Here is a 22,581-nt window from a genome sequence, read left to right as displayed (position 1 = left end):
ATCCAACATCCAAAGTCATATGCTGTGTATGAAGTTTTGTACATTTGGTAAAACTATTTGAATTACTGTAAGATGGGTTAATATGTCTTAATGTAAAACTGCAGACTTTAAGGCTAATGACCAACTCTAAGAAAAAGTCGCCTGCTGAATCCGTAGGACAGACTCAAATGATGGTATATGATGTTGCTAGTAGCAACCACAAATGTTCTGTGCTCAGATCGTCCGTCAGCACAATGTAGATGATAATGAGACCCTATTGACCGAGGATGAAAGTAAATTATGTCCAATAGCGGCGTCCCGCTGGTGAATTAATCTGCTGCTGTGAACTGTTGTAAATAGATGATCTATGTAATAAGTCAATAATAAAGTAGAAATAACTTTTTGCAGGTGTACTTGGTCTTCTGCCCGGGTAGGAGAAAATACCACACAGTAGGTCAGTGCAGGGACTCCGGACTGGGTCCCATCGGCTAGTTCCCGAGCGGGTGATGTATCTAACCAAAGACCTATCCCACACTCAGGATGCTAACCCTGGTGGTCCCCTGTTACTGGAGGGGAAAAAGCTGGAGTCAGCCGTGCCCGATCACTGCCCGCGTCCCCCTCCGTACGGAGACTCACCTCCATAATACCATCTACTTTGATTCACATTTATATGGGCACATCATTTTTGATCTATTTTCATTGATTCCTACGCTATACAATATTGTTCCATACCCTCATTGGTTGAGCGCCGATTGTATCCTCCCCTTTTGTGATATACTTTAAGAGGGAAGACACTCCCCCTTTCTTACTATCAGCAGCTCACCACAAACAACTAGTTAAGAGCCCAGTGCGCAGTGTTGTATTTTTTGTTTGTTAATGACCAACTCTAGTGGATGTTAGACAAGGAAAGCAAATATCTGGTTGGATGCTGTGGTTTATTGCAGATTCTGCATATACATAAAATGCTAATGATGTAGGAAAGCTGACAAATGATAACTGGAGAAGTAACACATTGATAGTTATCATGTATACAATATTAATGAATAAGAATGTATAACTTTACTTACTGACCACTTCAAGACCACAGGGCAACTCTATGCAGCCAAAGCAGAGTTGAGCATATGCCTATCTACAGAGCGTATTTTGCAGATTTTCACGCTGTGTATGCTCCAGAAACAGGAGTATGTCACTGCGGGAGTCGTACACATTTCAGTGGCCTCTCCACTAGCAAGTGAATAGGCATAACTGCCCTGTAACAGGGTGTTTCTATGGAGGCAGTGTTCAGTAAGGGTCTGTTGTCACAACTACAGACTTTGGGCCTGATTCATTACCGGTCGCAACTGCAGCCGAATGTTGCGTTCTGCACATGCGTATACATCACAGTGTGTGTGCGCGAATACTCCATTGTGATTACGCAAACCCATCGCAGAGTGATTGACAGGAAGTACCGTTTGGGGGTGGTGATGGGGGGTGGTCGGCAAAACACAGACGAGCCAGTGCGTTTGAACGCCGTTACAAGGGCATGCATACTTTCTCCATTGCGATCCATGAGGTTAGCAATTTCTGAGTAAGGTCAGACCTTGTGCAAGTGTGCGTGAGGCTGCGAGGGTACTCCATGTTACCGATGGTTTCACAGTCTTGCTAAGTATTACGGATGTGTGTAAGGTGAGGTGGGCAGCCTTATGTTAGGCTACATATGGCATTGCGATTGCAAACATTAGCATATGTTCGCAATGAGACTGCGTGTGTATTCACTATAGTGATCGCAATAGCGATCCTTACTGAATCAGGCTCTTTGTTGTGTGGAAGTATAAACTAGGGATGAGTGGTTCGGATTCTGTGGAATCTGATCTGCTCCGAACATAGGGGACCCAAGTCCCACCTGACTCAGATCCTACTTCTAAGCCGAACGTCATCCTCCCGACATCGGATTCTCGCGAGACTTGGATGACGTTCGGCCTCCATATAAGGCGCCGCGCCTGGGATTTGGCACCATTTCACTGTTACTCGCACGCTGTGCACTACTCTACGATAGAAGTGGCTGTGTTCAGAGTGACTAGAGGCTGTGCTGTTGTGATAATAAGTGACTGTGGGGGCACACTGCATGCTGATGTCTGCTGTACTTCTCTGCTCTGCTAAAGTGGCTATAGTAGCCTGTGTCCTGACTCCATACTACAGTGGCTGTGCTGTTAAGTTAACTGTTAAGTGACTATGTGGGGGTCACACTGCACGCTGAATGTATACTGCGCTACTCTGCTACTGATTAAGTACTCCAGTGTAAAAAAAAGTAAAAATAATATAAAAAAAGGGAAAAAATGTATTAAAAGTTAATAAGTAGCCCTTTGTCTATACAAGCACCCAGTGGCGTCCCTCCCCGCGGTGACACCCGGTGCAGGGAGGGATGCCTTGAGCGCGGCGGAGCTGCGCACTTAGCCGAAAAGGGGCGTGGCCTCGATGGAGGAGGCGTGGCCTTGGGAACGGGGCGTGGCTTCGCGTCCCGAGACCGCCGGTAGTTAGTTATCAATGGGGGGTGCCGGAGGTGCGGGCAGTGCAGGCTCCTTCTCTGTGACAGGAGCCGAGTGCTGCACATGATGTTACAGTGCAGCACCCGCCTCCTGTCACCGAGGGGGAGCCTGCACCTTGGTGTCACCCCTCGGCGGGTGACACCCGAGTGCGGCCCGCACCCCCCGCACCCCCCTTCTGACGCCACTGCAAGCACCGTGACTCCTTGGGCAATAGCCCTCTGTGTATACAAGCATGCGACTCCTTGGGCAATAGCCCTCTGTGTGTATAAGCACCGTCACTCCTTGGGCAATAGCCCTCTGTGTATAAGCACCGTGACTCCTTGGGCAATAGTCCTCTGTGTGTACAAGCACCGTGACTCCTTGGGCCGTAGCCCTCTGTGTATACAAGCACCGTGACTCCTTGGGCAATATCCCTCTGTGTGTATAAGCACCTTGACTCCTTGGGCAATAGCCCTCTGTGTGTATAAGCACCGTGACTCCTTTGGCAATATCCCTCTGTGTGTATAAGCACCATGACTCCATAAAACACAAGTACTGTGACTCGCAGTGTGTTGATCAGTAAATAAATACATAATATTCATAACTTAGTAGTTTTGTACAACTTGAGTGTAGAACAGAAGCAGCAAGAAGATGCTAGCAGTGCAGCTGCTGGAGCCAGTCATGATGACGATTCTAGTTATTCACCATCATCTAAAGCTGATGCTCAAGGGCGTAGAGGCTTTAAAAATATTAGGGTACCTGAAATAAAAAAATCAAGATTTCATAGGGGTAAAGACAAAAAAACCTCTAAAGGTTAGTGCAGAAAAGCATACAATTGGCAACATACCATTTACCACACGCAGTGGCAAGGAAAGGCTCAGGCCTTGGCCTTTATTTCTTAGTGGTGGTTCTGCAACTGTCAGTGAGGCATCTTCTGCCTCTCATGATAATGGAAGACCTTTTCACTGTGACTATAGAAGAAGTGTAAAAAAACTAGGGATGTGCAGGCTCGGATAGGTTCGAATTTGCACGCCGAGTTCAGATTTTTCCCTCCAAAAATCGGGTCTTAGAAAGAGGCAAAACATCATCTTTCATGGACAAACATCATCTTCCATGGACTTTTGTCCAGGAATGATGATGTTTGTCCTTGAAAGATGACGTTTTGCCTCTTTCTGAGATCTGATTTTTGGAGGGAAAAATCCGAACTTGGCGTGCAAATTCGAACCTATCCGAGCCTGCACATCCCTAAACAAATACTGAAAACCACTAAGGCAGTAGATCAAACTGTGCGTTCAGAAACACAAATGTCAGAAATCCCTGAGGAGAGTCTAATGGGTATATTTACTGAAGTGAGAGTTTTTAGAAGTGGAGATGTTGGCCATAGCAACCAATCAGATTCTACTTAACATTTAACTAGCACCTTCTAGAAGATAATTGTTAAATTCTGATTGGTTTCTATGGGCAACATCTCCATTCTAAAAACTCTAACTTTAGTAAATTTACCCCTTAGTGTGTCAGGGATTGGTATGAAATACCGCCGGCCGCCTGGCCGGCGGTTCGATTCCCGTCAGCGGCAGCCCGACAGGAGCAGAGTGCGATGCAGCGGAAGCCCGACATCGCTGGAAATCCCGATCGTGGATATGTAAGTATTTACTAACCTAACCTAACCCCCCTAACCCTAACCCTCCTTAGGGGTGCCTGACCCTAACTTCCCCCCCAAGTGCCTAACCCTAATCCCCCCTCTAAGTGCCTAACCCTAACCACCCTCTTCCCCGCTGCCTAAACCTAAGTCCCACAGGGGGGTGCCTAACCCTAAGTCCCCCCCGGGGGTGCCTAACCCTAACCCTCCCTCCCCCTAGCCTAACCCTCCCGGGGGGGTGCCTAGCCCTAAGTCCCCCCCTGGAGCCCTAAACCTAACCCTCCCCCCCGCGGCTGTCCGCTCGCGGCGCCCGGCATCACTACGATCGTGATGCCGGGCGCCGGTCTCCCGGTGTCGGGGAAATGCGGGCGTCTACATCTAGACGCCCGGCATTTCACCCTTGCCGGGATAAGACAGTCGGGAAGCCGACTGCCGGTATTTAGGCAGTCGGCTTCCCGATTGCCTCCCGTGTGTCCACAAGTGTTATGTGTAAGCCTGATCTTTCAAGAAGCCGCCTTTCACAGTTTCTGCTCGCTCTGTATTTGTGGGGATGAGCATCATAAGTATTGCTGATGACATAGAAATTGAGGATGCCAATGTGGAATTGCAAGAGGATGAGGGGGATATTTCTGTAGCTGACGCTAAAGAGGATGAGAATGTTGTTTGTGTACGTCAGGCAATGGTGGAAGCACCTCTTGGCTATGATAAAATGAAGGCCACTGTCATGCCTGGGCATAGGACCATCAAATTCACCTCTTATGTCTGGAATTATTTTTACCCAAATCCTGACATTTTCAAGCCATCTGTAGCCGTTGTGAAACCACAGTAAGTATAGAGAGGGACATTAAGCATTTAGGAACCTCCACGCTATTACATCATCTGCAGCAAGCTCATGACAAGTATTTTATAAGATCAGAAACTGGTGTTAAAAAAATGACAACAAGCAGTCTAGCTTGCTCCCTTCTCTCTACTAGATCCCAGCATCTGCAATTTCTACTGCCAACACCTTCCTTCTCAATATCCACAATAATGATCAGAGGTATTCCGGCATTCAATTTGCTAGGTGACTCCTCCCCTTTCCAGGACTCCTCAGAAGAATCCTTGAGCACTAGGCCTACTACTTCTGCTGCTCAGGGTGGATCTTCATCCCAGAAGTGGACCTAGAAGACTACGAGTAGTAGTTTAACAAAACAATTAACTGTTGAACAATCCTTTGCAAGGGGAAGCAAGTATGACAGCTCTCACCCAGTCGCACAGCGGATCACTCATGCCATGACGGCTATGCTATTATTAGATCTGCGTCCAATATCCGCAATTATTTACACAATTAATTGTGGTCCTGTGTCCCCGGTACCAAATTCCATCTTGGTTTCATTTTACCCGAAAAGCCATTCCTCGGCTGTACCAGGACGTTAAAAAGAACCTAATTATTGCCCTACAAAATGCCATTGTAACAACTGTCCTCTTAACCACAGATATGTGGACAAGCGGTAGTGGGCAAACTAAAGATTACATGACTGTGACAGCCCACTGGGTGAGTGAATCGCCTTCAGCAGCAGCAGTATCTAACAAACAACGCCAGCTCATTCAGAGGCAGGCTACTATGTGTATCACCAGATTTAATAAGAGGCATACCGCTGACAACCTCTTAGAAAAACTAAGAGATGTCATAGAAACATGGCTTACCGCACTTAGACTCTCCTCAGGATTTGTGATTTCTGATAACGCCACAAATATTGCTATAGCTATACAACAAGCCATAACATTGGGAGAGGAGGGGGAATGTACCTTAGCCCAACACAGTGGAGAGTACTTTCTGTCTTGTGCAAGGTACTCAAACCATTTGAAGTAGCCACATGTGAAGTGAGTGCTGACACTGCTAGCTTACGTAAGGTGATTCCCCTAATGAGGCTTTTGGAAAATCAGCTGGAGAAATTGAAGGAGGAGATAAAAAGCGAATCCGCAAAACATGCCGGACTTGTAGATCAAGTCCTTTATTCGCTTCACCAGGATCCACAGGTGGCCATGATCTTGAAATCTGATCACTACTTTTTCCAACAATGCTTGATCCCAGATGTAAGTCGTATGCTGTGTCTTTCTTTCCAACTGACCCAGATCTTAAAAGATGCAAAGAGCTGCTGGTGAGCAAGTTGGTATCACAAGCAATACAAAGTCTCCTCCTTCAATTTCTTCAGCTGCCCACCCTCCAGTGTGTACTCAGAGAGAGTTTTCAGCACAGCAAGGGACCTTGTGAGCGAACGGAGTAGGGGGCTACTTCCTCAAAATGTGGAAAAGATGATGTTCAGCAAAATGAACTGGAAATTCCTCGAGGAAGACCTTTCCAGGCAATTACGTCACAGTACAGAGTCTTCTGTAATGGTGGATTCCAGCGGGGATGAATTCATATTGTGTAAGGATGATGTACACATTGATGAGGGTGAGGATGGTAATGACGGTGACATCTTGCCACTGTAGAGCTGTTGCCTTGAGCCGATTGGTAGCCTGTCAAAGAAACCAAGCACCTCAGCCACAAAAGTGGCAGTCCCTGTCGCTGAAATGCTTGGTTTGTTAAAGTGTGCATGTCCTCTTTAATATCCAACATAAGTGTGGGTTGGAGGGCCCAAGGACAATTCCATCTTGCACTACGTTTCATTTTTGCCACTGCTGTGTGGCAATGTTTCATACATGTTCTTTTAACTGTGGTGTCTGTGTGTCGCTGCTCTGTCACTTAGTAACCAGCCAGCTCACTGCAGCCTTTGGCCAATAATGGTGAAAACAATATTGTAAGCTGTGAGGTGGTCTAAATTGACTGTAAATGAATGGAAATTAACGTTATTGAGGTTAATAATACTCTAGGAACAAATAAAAGCCCAAATTATGTGATCTTAGCTTTTTTCGTACATTTTTGTAAAAACTCCAAAACCAGTCACGGCAGAATTGGCAAATCCAAAGCCAGACGACGAATCGGAGCCAAATCCAAATCCAGCAAAAATGGTCCGGCGCACATCCCTAGTATAAACGAATGATTCCAGGTGCATTTGTTAAACCATGTATAGGCCATACACATGCGCACTGATGATGATGAAGGCTATGAAATTCAGCGAATGGATAGGAGGTGATCCAGCCACAAAGATGCATATAACTCTGCGTATGGATGAATACATGCATTTTTTCCCATACATGCAAAATGGGAGCATCTGTGGCCGACTGGCGTTCAACTCTGCATAAGGTCCTATGGGCTAAATTTACTAAGCAGCATGTTTTCAAAGCCTCCAATTGTTGACAACTTTGCTGCAGGATTTAAAACGGCAATGAATTTAAATTGCCTTTAATATCATTACCATTTTAAATCATGCAGCCAAAACATCTGTCAATGAGTAGCTTTGGAAACTCATTGCGTAGTAATGATGCCTGGTGTCAGACATCAATTCTATCTGACAGGTAAATAAATCTCCTGATACAATGATGGCTCTGCAGTCATTACCCCTCTTCTGGTGTGTGTATTGAGCTGCCAATTGCTTTGATTCCTGGGTACCCGGTCATTGCCAAATAATACAAAAATAAAAAAACATTGTATAAAGTGATCTTTTTAGGGTGGGCTGTGCGGCTCTCAGTGAGGGGCACTGTTTTGTGCTCGCTGAAGAAGGGGCGTGGTCATTAGAAAAGGGGGGTGTCCTTGAGAAGTGCCCCCTTTTCATCACTGTAGGGGCATGCACAGCGATACTGGGCTGCACACAAGAGGGAGGGGGGGCGGCATCGAACCTGGGCCCCTCCAATAAGCAGGGGCCCAAGTAATTAGTTTAATTTAAATCTGCACGTGTCACACTACGCATGTATCCCGCTGCATGGAGATCCATGGAATTTTTATAGGTGTTCCTGGGTGGTGACTGGGAGATGGCTTTCATCTGCGGCATGTTGACTGGGGTGAAAGGGGCAAGCCAGTGTCAGAGACTGCATCGGGAGACACCATTCTACTGGCATGACAGTCATGTACCGTCTAACATTCTGAATAACCATAGGGTTTCTCTAATGTCCGATGGTGCTGCCGATGTCCGCAGCATTAGCAGGCCTACACATTCGGCGCATGCTGGTGCACAAGGGGAAAGCTGAAACTAGCATTGGTATAATATCGCTCCCGTGACTCCAGCACCTCTGAATCAGGCCCATTGTCCCAGTTGATTTCTGAAGAGGAGTTCCCAATTGTGCAGCTCATTGCCCAGCAGTCTAAGACGTACAGGACTGGAATTCATCAAAGACCTTATAGAATGCCAAATAAAAAGAGTAATGTTGTACAGAATAAAGTCATGCACATAAAGGGGGAGATGTATTAACGGCGACATCGCCGTTGCGGTACATCCCCCCGACTTCGCGTACATACCGCGGTTCATTACCGCGGTATGTACCAAGGATTTCACAATGGACAGCTCTCTCGATGAGAGCTGTCCTTTGCGATGCTGCCGGGCAGAGGGACTTCCGGGTTGAGCACCCAGAAGTCCTTCTGCGCCTGCGCAGAAGGCCGCGGGCCGCGGGGGCTCATGGGAGGGATCCGATCGGATCCCTCCCAGTTCCGAGCGTCGCGCAAAGAAGCCCATAGGCTTCTATTGGGTAACGCCACCTGAAGGTGGTGTTACCTAGCGACGCGAAGCAGCAGAATGCAGCGCATTCTGCTGCTTAATACATACAGGGAATGCGCTAAAACCCCCGAAAACTGCATTTTCGGGGGTTTTACCGCATTTTGCCGTTAATACATCTCCCCCAAAGCCTGATGGGGTACTAATGAAATAATAAGTTCTAATGTAGACCATTCAGTAACTATACTTCCTTTATAAAGTGAAGTGTATTAAACACTGATGGATTATAATGAAGTGGTAGGGGTATATGCAGGTTAGATATAAAATAAACTAGGACTGGTGCATAAACTGATGTGCACTAAAAAAATGTGTTCCCAGATAAGCTCTGCGAAAATAATGTCTACAAATATATATAGTTGATGCTATCCCCCAGAGGTGTGCTGCACATGTACAGAAGATACCGAAGCAGCAGGGCTTTTGCACGCTGAATAAATGTTCCACGAGAGCGTTGATGGAATTGCAGGTTATTCAGAGTTCAGCAAATGCAAAGATTGTCCACTTTCAATTGGACCTCTTGCACCAAGTATAGGCAGTAGTGGATATATGGTAGGGCAGAGGGCACGGTCCAGAGGAGCAACATGCCTGCACTGTGACACAGGACTGCACAGCACCTGGACGGACAGCAGAGGGGATGAGATGGTGAGCACGGGCATGGTAGAGGAGGGGGATGGTTGGGAGTCTCCATAAGCTAGTTGCCTTGGGGCCCCCACAAACCTTAATCCGGCCCTGAGTGTAAAGCTTGTGCAAATGCGTACTGGTGATGATAATGACTGCCTTCCCCCAGAGCCCAGGGGCGTATCTATAATGGGTGCAGGGTGTGCGGTACACATGGGCCCTTGGGTCGAGGGGGGCCCCGCACCACACACCCTGCACTCATAGTATTACTTACCTCTCTGGAGTCCCAAGTCAGCGCGGGGGTCTGGTGCTGTAAAAATGACTGGAAAATGGCCGCTGCGGCCATCTTCCCGTAGTTTGCGCATGTGCAGTAGTGGGAAAATGGCCGCGGCGGCCATTTTCCCGGTGACCTGCGCATACTCTATAGACTCTGGGCGCACTCTAGTGCCCAGAGTCTATAACTCCAGCGCTTGCCGCGCACAGCTCAGTGCGCTGCCGGCCGCTGGACAGAGAGGAGGGGGCCCGCATCGGACAATGCACAAGGGCCCCCTCCTCTCTAGAAACGCCCCTGCCAGAGCCCTAAACTTTTTGGTGCCCTGTGCTAGAAAGAGCATTGCTCACCCCCCATTTCTTAAATAGGCACATAAGTTAGTGCACCTGAAAAAGGGCCATGGCTTCATGGGGAAGAGATAGGGGTACCCCTGTGGCAGCCAGGAGATGCTGGGTATAAAAGAAGAGGAAGCTACAAGTGAGAATGATAATAAACAGGAAAATTGACAGACCCAAACAGCGCCCCCTGCCCTGCGGTGCCCTGTGCCATGGCAATGGTCGCACTACCCTAGTTACGGCCCTGCTTTTCACAGCAGATGACTGCGGGTGGTGTGACTGCATAAATGCATCTGAATACAGATAAAAAGCAGCATTTATTTTTTTAAACCATAAAGCGACAGCAATTACAATATCTGCAAATAGTATGTTTTTTTTCATCCCTCTGGCATCATTTTGCTACAGGCAGATACCCGTGCCGTGTGTACAGCTGCCCAGAGGTCTTAAAGACACTCTGAGCACCGCTGCACTTCCGCATGGCTGGCGGCCCCGCACACATATGCTCAATGTCATGATGTAATGCGCAAAGAGAGCAGGGGCAGGACAGGGCGCTGTTAAGCCCTGTTACGACCCTGTCAGTTACTGTAGTATAACCACATCAGTTGCAGGAGTAATGTTCATACTTCTGGCAGAACAATGAAAAAGTTATTATATCTACTCATCCCTATACTCCTGCAACTATTATTCTGCTGACACATTATAATTGATGGGTCTGATGATTACTTATTTACATCCAACGTCCAAAGTCATATGTAGTGTATGAAGTTTTGTACATTTGGTAAAATTATTTGAATTACTGTAAGATGGGTTAATATGTCTTAATGTAAAACTGCAGACTTTAAGGCTAATGACCAACTCTAGTGGATGTTAGACAAGGAAAGCAAATATCTGGTTGGATGCTGTGGTTTATTGCAGATTCTGCACATACATAAAATGCTAATGATGTAGGAAAGCTGACAAATGATAACTGGAGAAGTAACACATTGATAGTTATCATGTATACAATATTAATGAATAAGAATTTATAACTTTATTTACTGACCACTTCAAGACCACAGGGCAACTCTATGCAGCCAAAGCAGAGTTGAGCATATGCCTATCTGCAGAGCGTATTTTGCAGATTTTCACGCTGTGTATGCTCCAGAAACAGGCGTATGTCACTGCGGGAGTCGTACACATTTCAGTGGCCTCTCCACTAGCAAGTGAATAGGCATAACTGGCCAGTGTCGGACTGGGGCATGAAGGGCCCACCGGGGGAATGCAGTGATAGGGGCCCATACTTAGGGGTATGGCCAGCTTCCAGAGGGGGCCCCTTAAAATATATATATATATATAATAATCCACAAACGGAGGCACTCACGAGACTGAAGTTTCCAAAGTTTTAAAAGTCCTTTAATCCTACGTTTCGGGAATTACCCGTCGTCAGGGACATACAGCATACAATAAAAGACCACAATCCCCACATCTATATACCCACAATGCATCCCCAATCAATCATGAAATGCAACACACCTATAAGGTGATATCACCCACCTGTGAAAAAGCGGGCCCGCTTTTTCACAGGTGGGTGATATCACCTTATAGGTGTGTTGCATTTCATGATTGATTGGGGATGCATTGTGGGTATATAGATGTGGGGATTGTGGTCTTTTATTGTATGCTGTATGTCCCTGACGACGGGTAATTCCAGAAACGTAGGATTAAAGGACTTTTAAAACTTTGGAAACTTCAGTCTCGTGAGTGCCTCCGTTTGTGGATTATTATATTTTGGGCTGTTTGCCCTGGAGGGCACCGGAGCATTACCTTCTTGTTGGTGGGAGTGCCGGGTCTACCTGGATTTATATATATATATATATATATATATATATATATATATATAGTAAATCTGGGCCCCTTTAAATAAATATATATATAATATGTATATATATATATAGATATAGCAAATACTGCTAGTGACTGCATGATAATGTACCACATTAATAACAGCAATACATTGTAGAAAATACACAATAGTCCTGTGCAGTATAATTCAAGTGCACAGTCTGGAACCTGATCCCTAAAGAAGGGGGTGGGCCCTCAGGCACTGGGGCCCACCGGGGGTTTCTCCTGTACCCCTGTGGGCCAGTCCGACCCTGTAACTGGCCTGTAACGGGGTGTTTCTATGTAGGGAGTGTTCAGTAAGGGTCTGTTGTCACAACTACAGACTTTGGGCCTGATTCATTACCGGTCGCAACTGCGAATACGCACACAATCAGCCGAAATGTTGTGTTTTGCGCAAGCATAAAACATCACAGTGTGCGTGTGCGAAGACTCCATTGTGATTACGCAGAACCATCACAGAGTGATTGACAGGAAGTACCGTTTGGGGGTGGTGACGGGGGGGTGGTCGGCAAAACGCAGACAAGCCAGTGCATTTGAACGCCGTTACAACGGCATGCATATTTTCTCCATTGCGATGCCATGAGGTTAGCAATTTCTGAGTAAGGTCAAACCTTGTGCAAGTGTGCGTGAGGCTGCGAGGGTACTCCATGTTACCGATGGTTTCACAGTCTTGCTAAGTATTACGGATGTGTGTTAGGTAAGGTGGGCAGCCTTATGTTAGGCTCCATATGGCATTGCGATTGCAAACATTAGCATATCTTCACAATGAGACTGCGTGTGTATTCACTATAGCGATCGCAATAGCGATCCTTACTGAATCAGGCTCTTTGTTGTGTGGAAGTATAAACTAGGGATGAGCGGTTCGGAATCTGTGGAATCTGATCTGCTCCGAACATGACTCAGATCATACTTCTAAGCCGAACGTCATCTTCCCGACGTCGGATTCTCGCGAGACTTGGATGACGTTCGGCCTCCATATAAGGCGCCGTGCCTGGGATTTGGCACCATTTCACTGGGCATAGCCCTCTGTGTGTATAAGCACCATGACTCCTTGGGCAATAGCTCTCTGTGTGTATAAGCACCGTGACTCCTTGGGCAATAGCCCTCTGTGTGTATAAGCACCGTGACTCCTTGGGCAATATCCCTCTGTGTGTATAAGCACCTTGACTACTTGGGCAATAGCCCTCTGTGTGTATAAGCACCGTGACTCCTAGGGCAATAGCCCTCTGTGTGTATAAGCACCGTGACTCCTTGGGCAAAAGCCCTCTGTGTGTATAAGCACCTTGACTTCTTGGGCAATAGCCCTCTGTGTGTATAAGCACCTTGACTCCTTGGGCAAAAGCCCTCTGTGTGTATAAGCACCTTGACTCCTTGGGCAATAGCCCTCTGTGTGTATAAGCACCTTGACTTCTTGGGCAATATCCCTCTGTGTGTACAAGCACCATGACTCCATAACACACAAGTACTGTGACTCGCAGTGAGTATTGATTAGTAAATAAATATATAATATTCATAACTTAGTAGTTTTGTATAACTTGAGTGTTTTCATCAATATGAATCACGACAACCAACCGAGTGTGGAACAGAAGCAGCAAGAAGATGCTAGCAGTGCAGCTGCTGGAACCAGTCATGATGACGATTCTAGTTAATCACCATCATCTAAAGCTGATGCTCAAGGGCGTAGAGGCTTTAAAAAAATTAGGGTATCTGAAATAAAAAAATCAAGATTTCATATGGGTTAAGACAAAAAAACTCTAAAGGTTAGTGCAGAAAAGTATCCAATTGGCAACATACCATTCACCACACGCAGTGGCAAGGAAAGGCTCAGGCCTTGGCCTTTATTTCTTAGTGGTGGTTCTGCAACTGTCAGTGAGGTATCTTCTGCCTCTCCTGACAATGGAAGACCTTTTTCACTCTGACTATAGAAGAAGTGTAAAAAACTAGGGATGTGCAGGCTCGGATAGGTTCGAATTTGCACGCCGAGTTCAGGTTTTTCCCTTCAAAAATCGGGTCTTAGAAAGAGGCAAAACGTCATCTTTCATGGACAAACATCATCTTCCATGGACTTTTGTCCAGGAATGATGATGTTTGTCCATGAAAGATGACGTTTTGCCTCTTTCTGAGATCTGATTTTTGGAGGGAAAAATCCGAACTCGGTGTGCAAATTCGAACCTATCCGAGCCTGCACATCCATAAAAAAATACTGAAAACCACTAAGGCAGTAGATCAAACTGTGCATTCAGAAACACAACTGTCAGAAATCCCTGAGAAGAGTCTAAGGGGTATATTTACTGAAGTGAGAGTTTTTAGAAGTGGAGATATTGCCCATAGCAACCAATCAGATTCTACTTAACATTTAACTAGCACCTTCTAGAAGATAATTGCTAAATTCTGATTGGTTTCTATGGGCAACATCTCCATTTCTAAAAACTCTCACTTTAGTAAATTTACCCCTTAGTGTGTCCACAAGTGTTATGTGTGAGCCTGACCTTTCAAGAAGCCGCCTTTCACAGTTTCTGCTCACTCTGTATTTGTGGGGATGAGCATCATAAGTATTGCTGATGACATAGAAATTGAGGATGCCAATGTGGAATTGCAAGGGGATGAGGGGGATATTTCTGTAGCTGACGCTAATGAGGATATTGAGGATGAGAATGTTGTTTGTGTACGTCAGGCAATGGTAGAAGCACCTCTTGGCTATGATAAAATGAAGGCCATTGTCATGCCTGGGCATAGGACCATCAAATTCACCTCTTATGTCTGGAATTATTTTTACCCAAATCCTGACATTTGTCAAGCCATCTATAGTCGTTGTGAAACCACAGTAAGTATAGAGAGGGACATTAAGCATTTAGGAACCTCCACGCTATTACGTCATCTGCAGCAAGCTCATGACAAGTATTTTATAAGATCAGAAACTGGTGTTAAAAAAATGACAACAAGCAGTCTAGCTTGCTCCCTTCTATCTACTAGATCCCAGCATCTGCAATTTCCACCGCCAACACCTTCCTCCTCAATATCCACAATAATGATCAGAGGTATTCCGGCATTCAATTTGCTAGGGGACTCCTCCCTTTTCCAGGACCTCAGAAGAATCCTTGAGCACTAGGCCTGCTACTGCTGCTGCTCGGGGTGGATCTTCATCCCAGAAGTGGACCTAGAAGACTACGAGTAGTAGTTTAACAAAACAGTTAACTGTTGAACAATCCTTTGCAAGGGGAAGCAAGTATGACAGCTCTCACCCAGTCGCACAGCGGATCACTCATGCCATGACGGCTATGCTATTATTAGATCTGTGTCCAATATCCGCAATTATTTACACAATTAATTGTGGTCCCGTGTCCCCTGTACCAAATTCCATCTTGGTTTAATTTTACCCGAAAAGCCATTCCTCCAGGACGTTAAAAAGAACCTAATTATTGCCCTACAAAATGCCATTGTAACAACTGTCCTCTTAACCACAGATATGTGGACAAGCGGTAGTGGGCAAACTAAAGATTACATGACTGTGACAGCCCACTGGATGAGTGAATTGCCTTCAGCAGCAGCAGCAGTATCTAACAAACAACGCCAGCTCATTCAGAGGCAGGCTACTCTGTGTATCACCAGATTTAATAAGAGGCATACCACTGACAACCTCTTAGAAAAACTAAGAGATGTCATAGAAACATGGCTTACCGCACTTAGACTCTCCTCAGGATTTGTGATTTCTGATAACGCCACAAATATTGTTAAAGCATTACAGCTGGGTAAATTTTAACACATCCCCTGTTTTGCTCACACGATCAACTTAGTGGTGCAGGGTTTTTTATTTAAATTACAGGGGTATGCAGGAGATGCTGTCTGTGGCCTGAAAAAATTTGGGACATTTTCGGCATTCAGCAACAGCATGCAGGAGATTGCCGCACCTGCAAAAGCAGTTTCATTTGCCCTGCCATCACCTGAAGCAAGAAGTGGTAATAAGGTGGAACTCCACCCTTTATATGCTTCAGCGGATGGAGGAACAGCAAAAAGCCATCCATAGCTATACAACAAGCCATAACATTGGGAGAGGAGGGGGAATGTACCTTAGCCCAACACAGTGGAGAGTACTTTCTGTCTTGTGCAAGGTACTCAAACCATTTGAAGTAGCCACATGTGAAGTGAGTGCTGACACTGCTAGCTTACGTAAGGTGATTCCCCTAATGAGGCTTTTGGAAAATCAGCTGGAGAAATTGAAGGAGGAGATTAAACAAAGCGAATCCCCAAAGCATGCCGGACTTGTAGATCAAGTCCTTTATTCGCTTCGCCAGGATCCACAGGTGGCCATGATCTTGAAATCTGATCACTACTTTTTGCAACAATGCTTGATCCCAGATGTAAGTCGTATGCTGTGTCTTTCTTTCCAACTGACCCAGATCTTAAAAGATGCAAAGAGCTGCTGGTGAGCAAGTTGGCAAGTATCACAAGCATTACGACGTCTCCTCCTTCAATTTCTTCAGCTGCCCACCCTCCAGTGTGTACTCGGAGAGAGTTTTCAGCACAGCCGGGAACCTTGTGAGCGAACGGAGTAGGGGGCTACTTCCTCAAAATGTGGAAAAGATGATGTTCAGCAAAATTAACTGGAAAATCCACGAGGAGGACCTTTCCTGGCAATTACGTCACAGTACAGAGTCTTCTGTAATGGTGGATTCCAGCGGGGATGAATTAATATTGTGTAAGGATGATGTACACATTGATGAGGGTGAGGATGGCAATGACGGTGACATCTTGCCACTGTAGAGCTGTTGCCTTGAGCCGATTGGTAGCTTGTCAAACAAACCAAGCACCTCAGCCACAAAAGTGGCAGTCCCTGTCGCTGAAATGCTTGGTTTGTTAAAGTGTGCATGTCCTCTTTAATATCCAACATAAGGGTGGGTTGGAGGGCCCAAGGACAATTCCATCTTGCACTACGTTTCATTTTTGCCACTGCTGTGTGGCAATGTTTCATACATGTTCTTTAAACTGTGGTGTCTGTGTGTCACTGCTCTGTCACTTAGTAACCAACCAGCTCACTGCAGCCTTTGGCCAATAATGGTGAAAACAATATTGTAAGCTGTGAGGTGGTCTAAATTGACTGTAAATGAATGGAAATGAATGTTATTGAGGTGAATAATACTCTAGGAACAAATAAAAGCCCAAAATATGTGATTTTAGCTTTTTTCGTAAATTTTTGTAAAAACTCCAAAACCAGTCACGGCAGAATTGGCAAATCCAAAGCCAGACGACGAATCGGAGCCAAATCCAAATCCAGCAAAAATGGTCCGGCGCACATCCCTAGTATAAACGCATGATTCCAGGTGCATTTGTTAAACCACGTTTAGGCCGTACACATGCGCCCTGATGATGATGAAGGATATGAAACTCAGCGAATGGATAGGAGGTGATCCAGCCACAAAGATGCATATAACTCTGCGTATGGATGAATACATGCATTTTTTCCCATACATGCAAAATGGGAGCATCTGTGGCCGACTGGCGTTCAACTCTGCATAAGGTCCTATGGGCTAAATTTACAAAGCAGCGTGTTTTCAAAGCCTCCAATTGTTGACAATTTTGCTGCAGGACTTAAAACGGCAATGAATTTAAATTGCCTTTAATATCATTACCATTTTAAATCATGCAGCCAAAACACCTGTCAATGAGTAGCTTTGGAAACTCATTGCGTAGTAATGATGCCTGGTGTCAGACATCAATTCTTTCTGACAGGTAAATAAATCTCCGGATACAATGATGGCTCTGCAGTCATTACCCCTCTTCTGGTGTGTGTATTGAGCTGCCAATTGCTTTGATTCCTGGGTACCCGGTCATTGCCAAATAATACAAAAATAAAAAAACATTGTATACAGTGATCTTTTAGGGTGGGCTGTGCGGCTCTCAGTGAGGGGCACTGTTTTGTGCTCGCTGAAGAAGGGGCGTGGTCATTAGAAAAGGGGGGTGTCCTTGAGAAGCACCCCTTTTTCATCACTGTAGGGGCATGCACAGTGATGCTGGGCTGCACACAAGAGGGAGGGGGGGCGGCATCGAACCTGGGCCCCTCCAATAAGCAGGGGCCCAAGTAATTAGTTCAATTTAAATCTGCACGTGTCACACTACGCATGTATCCTGCCGCATGGAGATCCATGGAATTTTGATAGGTGTTCCTGGGTGGTGACTGGGAGATGGCTTTCATCTGCGGCATGTTGACTGGGGTGAAAGGGGCAAGTCAGTGTCAGAGACTGCATCGGGAGACGCCGTTCTACTGGCACGACAGTCATGTACCGTCTAACATTCTGAATAACCATAGGGTTTCTCTAATGTCCAATGGTGCTGCCGATGTCCGCAGCATTAGCAGGCCTACACATTCGGCGCATGCTGGTACACAAGGGGAAAGCTGAAACTAGCATTGGTATAATATCGCTCCCGTGACTCCGGCACCTCTGAATCAGGCCCATTGTCCCAGTTGATTTCTGAAGAGGAGTTCCCAATTGTGCAGCTCATTGCCCAGCAGTCTAAGACGTACAGGACTGGAATTCATCAAAGAACTTATAGAATGCCAAATAAGAAGAGTAATGTTGTACAGAATAAAGTCATGCACATAAAGCCTGATGGGGTACTAATGAAATAATAAGTTCTAATGTAGACCATTCAGTAACTATACTTCCTTTATAAAGTGAAGTGTATTAAACACTGATGGATTATAATGAAGTGGTAGGGGTATATGCAGGTTAGATATAAAATAAACCAGGACTGGTGCATAAACTGATGTGCACTAAAAAAATGTGTTCCCAGATAAGCTCTGCGAAAATAATGTCTACAAATATATATAGTTGATGCTATCCCCCAGAGGTGTGCTGCACATGTACAGAAGATACCGAAGCAGCAGGGCTTTTGCACGCTGAATAAGTGTTCCACGAGAGCGTTGATGGAATTGCAGGTTATTCAGAGTTCAGCAAATGCAAAGATTGTCCACTTTCAATTGGACCTCTTGCACCAAGTATAGGCAGTACTGGATATATGGTAGGGCAGAGGGCACGGTCCAGAGGAGCAACATGCCTGCACTGTGACACAGGACTGCACAGCACCTGGACGGACAGCAGAGGGGATGAGATGGTGAGGGGCATGGTAGGGGAGGGGGATGGTTGGGAGTCTCCATAAGCTAGTTGCCTTGGGGCCCCCACAAACCTTAATCCGGCCCTGAGTGTAAAGCTTGTGCAAATGCGTACTGGTGATGATAATGACTGCCTTACCCCAGAGCCCAGGGGCGTATCTATAATGGGTGCAGGGTGTGCGGTACACATGGGCCCTTGGGTCGAGGGGGGCCCCGCACCACACACCCTGCACTCATAGTATTACTTACCTCTCCGGAGTCCCAAGTCAGCGCGGGGGTCTGGCGCTGTAAAAATGACTGGAAAATGGCCGCTACGGCCATCTTCCCGTAGTTTGCGCATGTGCAGTGGTGGGAAAATGGCCGCGGTGGCCATTTTCCCGGTGACCTGCGCATACTCTATAGACTCTGGGCGCACTCTAGTGCCCAGAGTCTATAACTCCAGCGCTTGCCGTGCACAGCTCAGTGCGCTGCCGGCCGCTGGACAGAGAGGAGGGGGCCCACGTCGGACATTGCACAAGGGCCCCCTCCTCTCTAGAAACGCCCCTGCCAGAGCCCTAAACTTTTTGGTGCCCTGTGCTAGAAAGAGCATTGCTCACCCCCCATTTCTTAAATAGGCACATAAGTTAATGCACCTGAAAAAGGGCATTGGCTTCATGGGGAAGGGCCAGGGAAGAGATAGGGGTACCCCTGTGGCAGCCAGGAGATGCTGGGTATAAAAGAAGAGGAAGCTACAAGTGAGAATGATAATAAACAGGAAAATTGACAGACCCAAACAGCGCCCCCTGCCCTGCGCTGCCCTGTGCCATGGCAATGGTCGCACTACCCTAGTTACGGCCCTGCTTTTCACAGCGGATGACTGCGGGTGGTGTGACTGCATAAATGCATCTGAATACAGATAAAAAGCAGCATTTATTTTTTTAAACCATAAAGCGACAGCAATTACAATATCTGCAAATAGTATGTTTTTTTTCATCCCTCTGGCATCATTTTGCTACAGGCAGATACCCGTGCCGTGTGTACAGCTGTCCAGAGGTCTTAAAGACACTCTGAGCACCGTTGCACTTCCGCATGCTGGCGGCCCCGCACACATATGCTCAATGTCATGATGTAATGCGCAAAGAGAGCAGGGGCAGGACAGGGCGCTGTTAAGCCCTGTTACGACCCTGTCAGTTACTGTAGTATAACCACATCATTTGCAGGAGTAATGTTCATACTTCTGGCAGAACAATGAAAAAGTTATTATATCTACTCATCCCTATACTCCTGCAACTATTATTCTGCTGACACATTATAATTGATGGGTCTGATGATTACTTATTTACATCCAACGTCCAAAGTCATATGCTGTGTATGAAGTTTTGTACATTTGGTAAAATTATTTGAATTACTGTAAGATGGGTTAATATGTCTTAATGTAAAACTGCAGACTTTAAGGCTAATGACCAACTCTAGTGGATGTTAGACAAGGAAAGCAAATATCTGGTTGGATGCTGTGGTTTATTGCAGATTCTGCACATACATAAAATGCTAATGATGTAGGAAAGCTGACAAATGATAACTGGAGAAGTAACACATTGATAGTTATCATGTATACAATATTAATGAATAAGAATTTATAACTTTATTTACTGACCACTTCAAGACCACAGGGCAACTCTATGCAGCCAAAGCAGAGTTGAGCATATGCCTATCTGCAGAGCATATTTTGCAGATTTTCACGTTGTGTATGCTCCAGAAACAGGCGTATGTCACTGCGGGAGTCGTACACATTTCAGTGGCCTCTCCACTAGCAAGTGAATAGGCATAACTGGCCTGTAACGGGTGTTTCTATGTAGGGAGTGTTCAGTAAGGGTCTGTTGTCACAACTACAGACTTTGGGCCTGATTCATTACCGGTCGCAACTGCGAATACGCACACAATCAGCCGAAATGTTGCATTTTGCGCAAGCATAAAACATCACAGTGTGCGTGTGCGAAGACTCCATTGTGATTACGCAGACCCATCGCAGAGTGATTGACAGGAAGTACCGTTTGGGGGTGGTGACGGGGGGGTGGTCGGCAAAACGCAGACAAGCCAGTGCATTTGAATGCCGTTACAACGGCATGCATATTTTCTCCATTGCGATGCCATGAGGTTAGCAATTTCTGAGTAAGGTCAAACCTTGTGCAAGTGTGCGTGAGGCTGCGAGGGTACTCCATGTTACCGATGGTTTCACAGTCTTGCTAAGTATTACGGATGTGTGTTAGGTAAGGTGGGCAGCCTTATGTTAGGCTCCATATGGCATTGCGATTGGAAACATTAGCATATCTTCACAATGAGACTGCGTGTGTATTCACTATAGCGATTGCAATAGCGATCCTTACTGAATCAGGCTCTTTGTTGTGTGGAAGTATAAACTAGGGATGAGCGGTTCGGAATCTGTGGAATCTGATCTGCTCCGAACATGACTCAGATCCTACTTCTAAGCCGAACGTCATCCTCCCGACGTCGGATTCTCGCGAGACTTGGATGACGTTCGGCCTCCTTATAAGGCGCCGTGCCTGGGATTTGGCACCATTTCACTGGGCATAGCCCTCTGTGTGTATAAGCACCATGACTCCTTGGGCAATAGCCCTCTGTGTGTATAAGCACCGTGACTCCTTGGGCAATAGCCCTCTGTGTGTATAAGCACCGTGACTCCTTGGGCAATAGCCCTCTGTGTGTATAAGCACCATGACTCCTTGGGCAATAGCACTCTGTGTGTATAAGCACCGTGACTCCTTGGGCAATAGCCCTCTGTGTGTATAAGCACCATGACTCCTTGGGCAATAGCCCTCTGTGTGTATAAGCACCGTGACTCCTTGGGCAATATCCTTCTGTGTGTATAAGCACCTTGACTACTTGGGCAATAGCCCTCTGTGTGTATAAGCACCTTGACTCCTTGGGCAATAGCCCTCTGTGTGTATAAGCACCTTGACTCCTTGGGCAATAGCCCTCGTGTGTATAAGCACCTTGACTCCTTGGGCAATATCCCTCTGTGTGTACAAGCACCATGACTCCATAACACACAAGTACTGTGACTCGCAGTGAGTGTTGATTAGTAAATAAATATATAATATTCATAACTTAGTAGTTTTGTATAACTTGAGTGTTTTCATCAATATGAATCACGACAACCAACCGAGTGTAGAACAGAAGCAGCAAGAAGATGCTAGCAGTGCAGCTGCTGGAAACAGTCATGATGACGATTCTAGTTACTCACCATCATCTAAAGCTGATGCTCAAGGGCGTAGAGGCTTTAAAAAAATTAGGGTATCTGAAATAAAAAAATCAAGATTTCATAGGGGTTAAGACAAAAAAAACTCTAAAGGTTAGTGCAGAAAAGTATCCAATTGGCAACATACCATTCACCACACGCAGTGGCAAGGAAAGGCTCAGGCCTTGGCCTTTATTTCTTAGTGGTGGTTCTGCAACTGTCAGTGAGGTATCTTCTGCCTCTCATGACAATGGAAGACCTTTTCACTCTGACTATAGAAGAAGTGTAAAAAACTAGGGATGTGCAGGCTCGGATAGGTTCGAATTTGCACGACGAGTTCAGATTTTTCCCTCCAAAAATCGGGTCTTAGAAAGAGGCAAAAC

This window comes from Taudactylus pleione, unplaced genomic scaffold (genome assembly GCF_031769625.1).
Source record: "Taudactylus pleione unplaced genomic scaffold, aTauple2 ptg000095l, whole genome shotgun sequence".
Classification (NCBI taxonomy): Eukaryota; Metazoa; Chordata; class Amphibia; order Anura; family Myobatrachidae; genus Taudactylus; species Taudactylus pleione.
The sequence above is the reverse complement of the archived record's forward strand: the minus strand, read 5'-3'. Positions refer to the sequence as shown.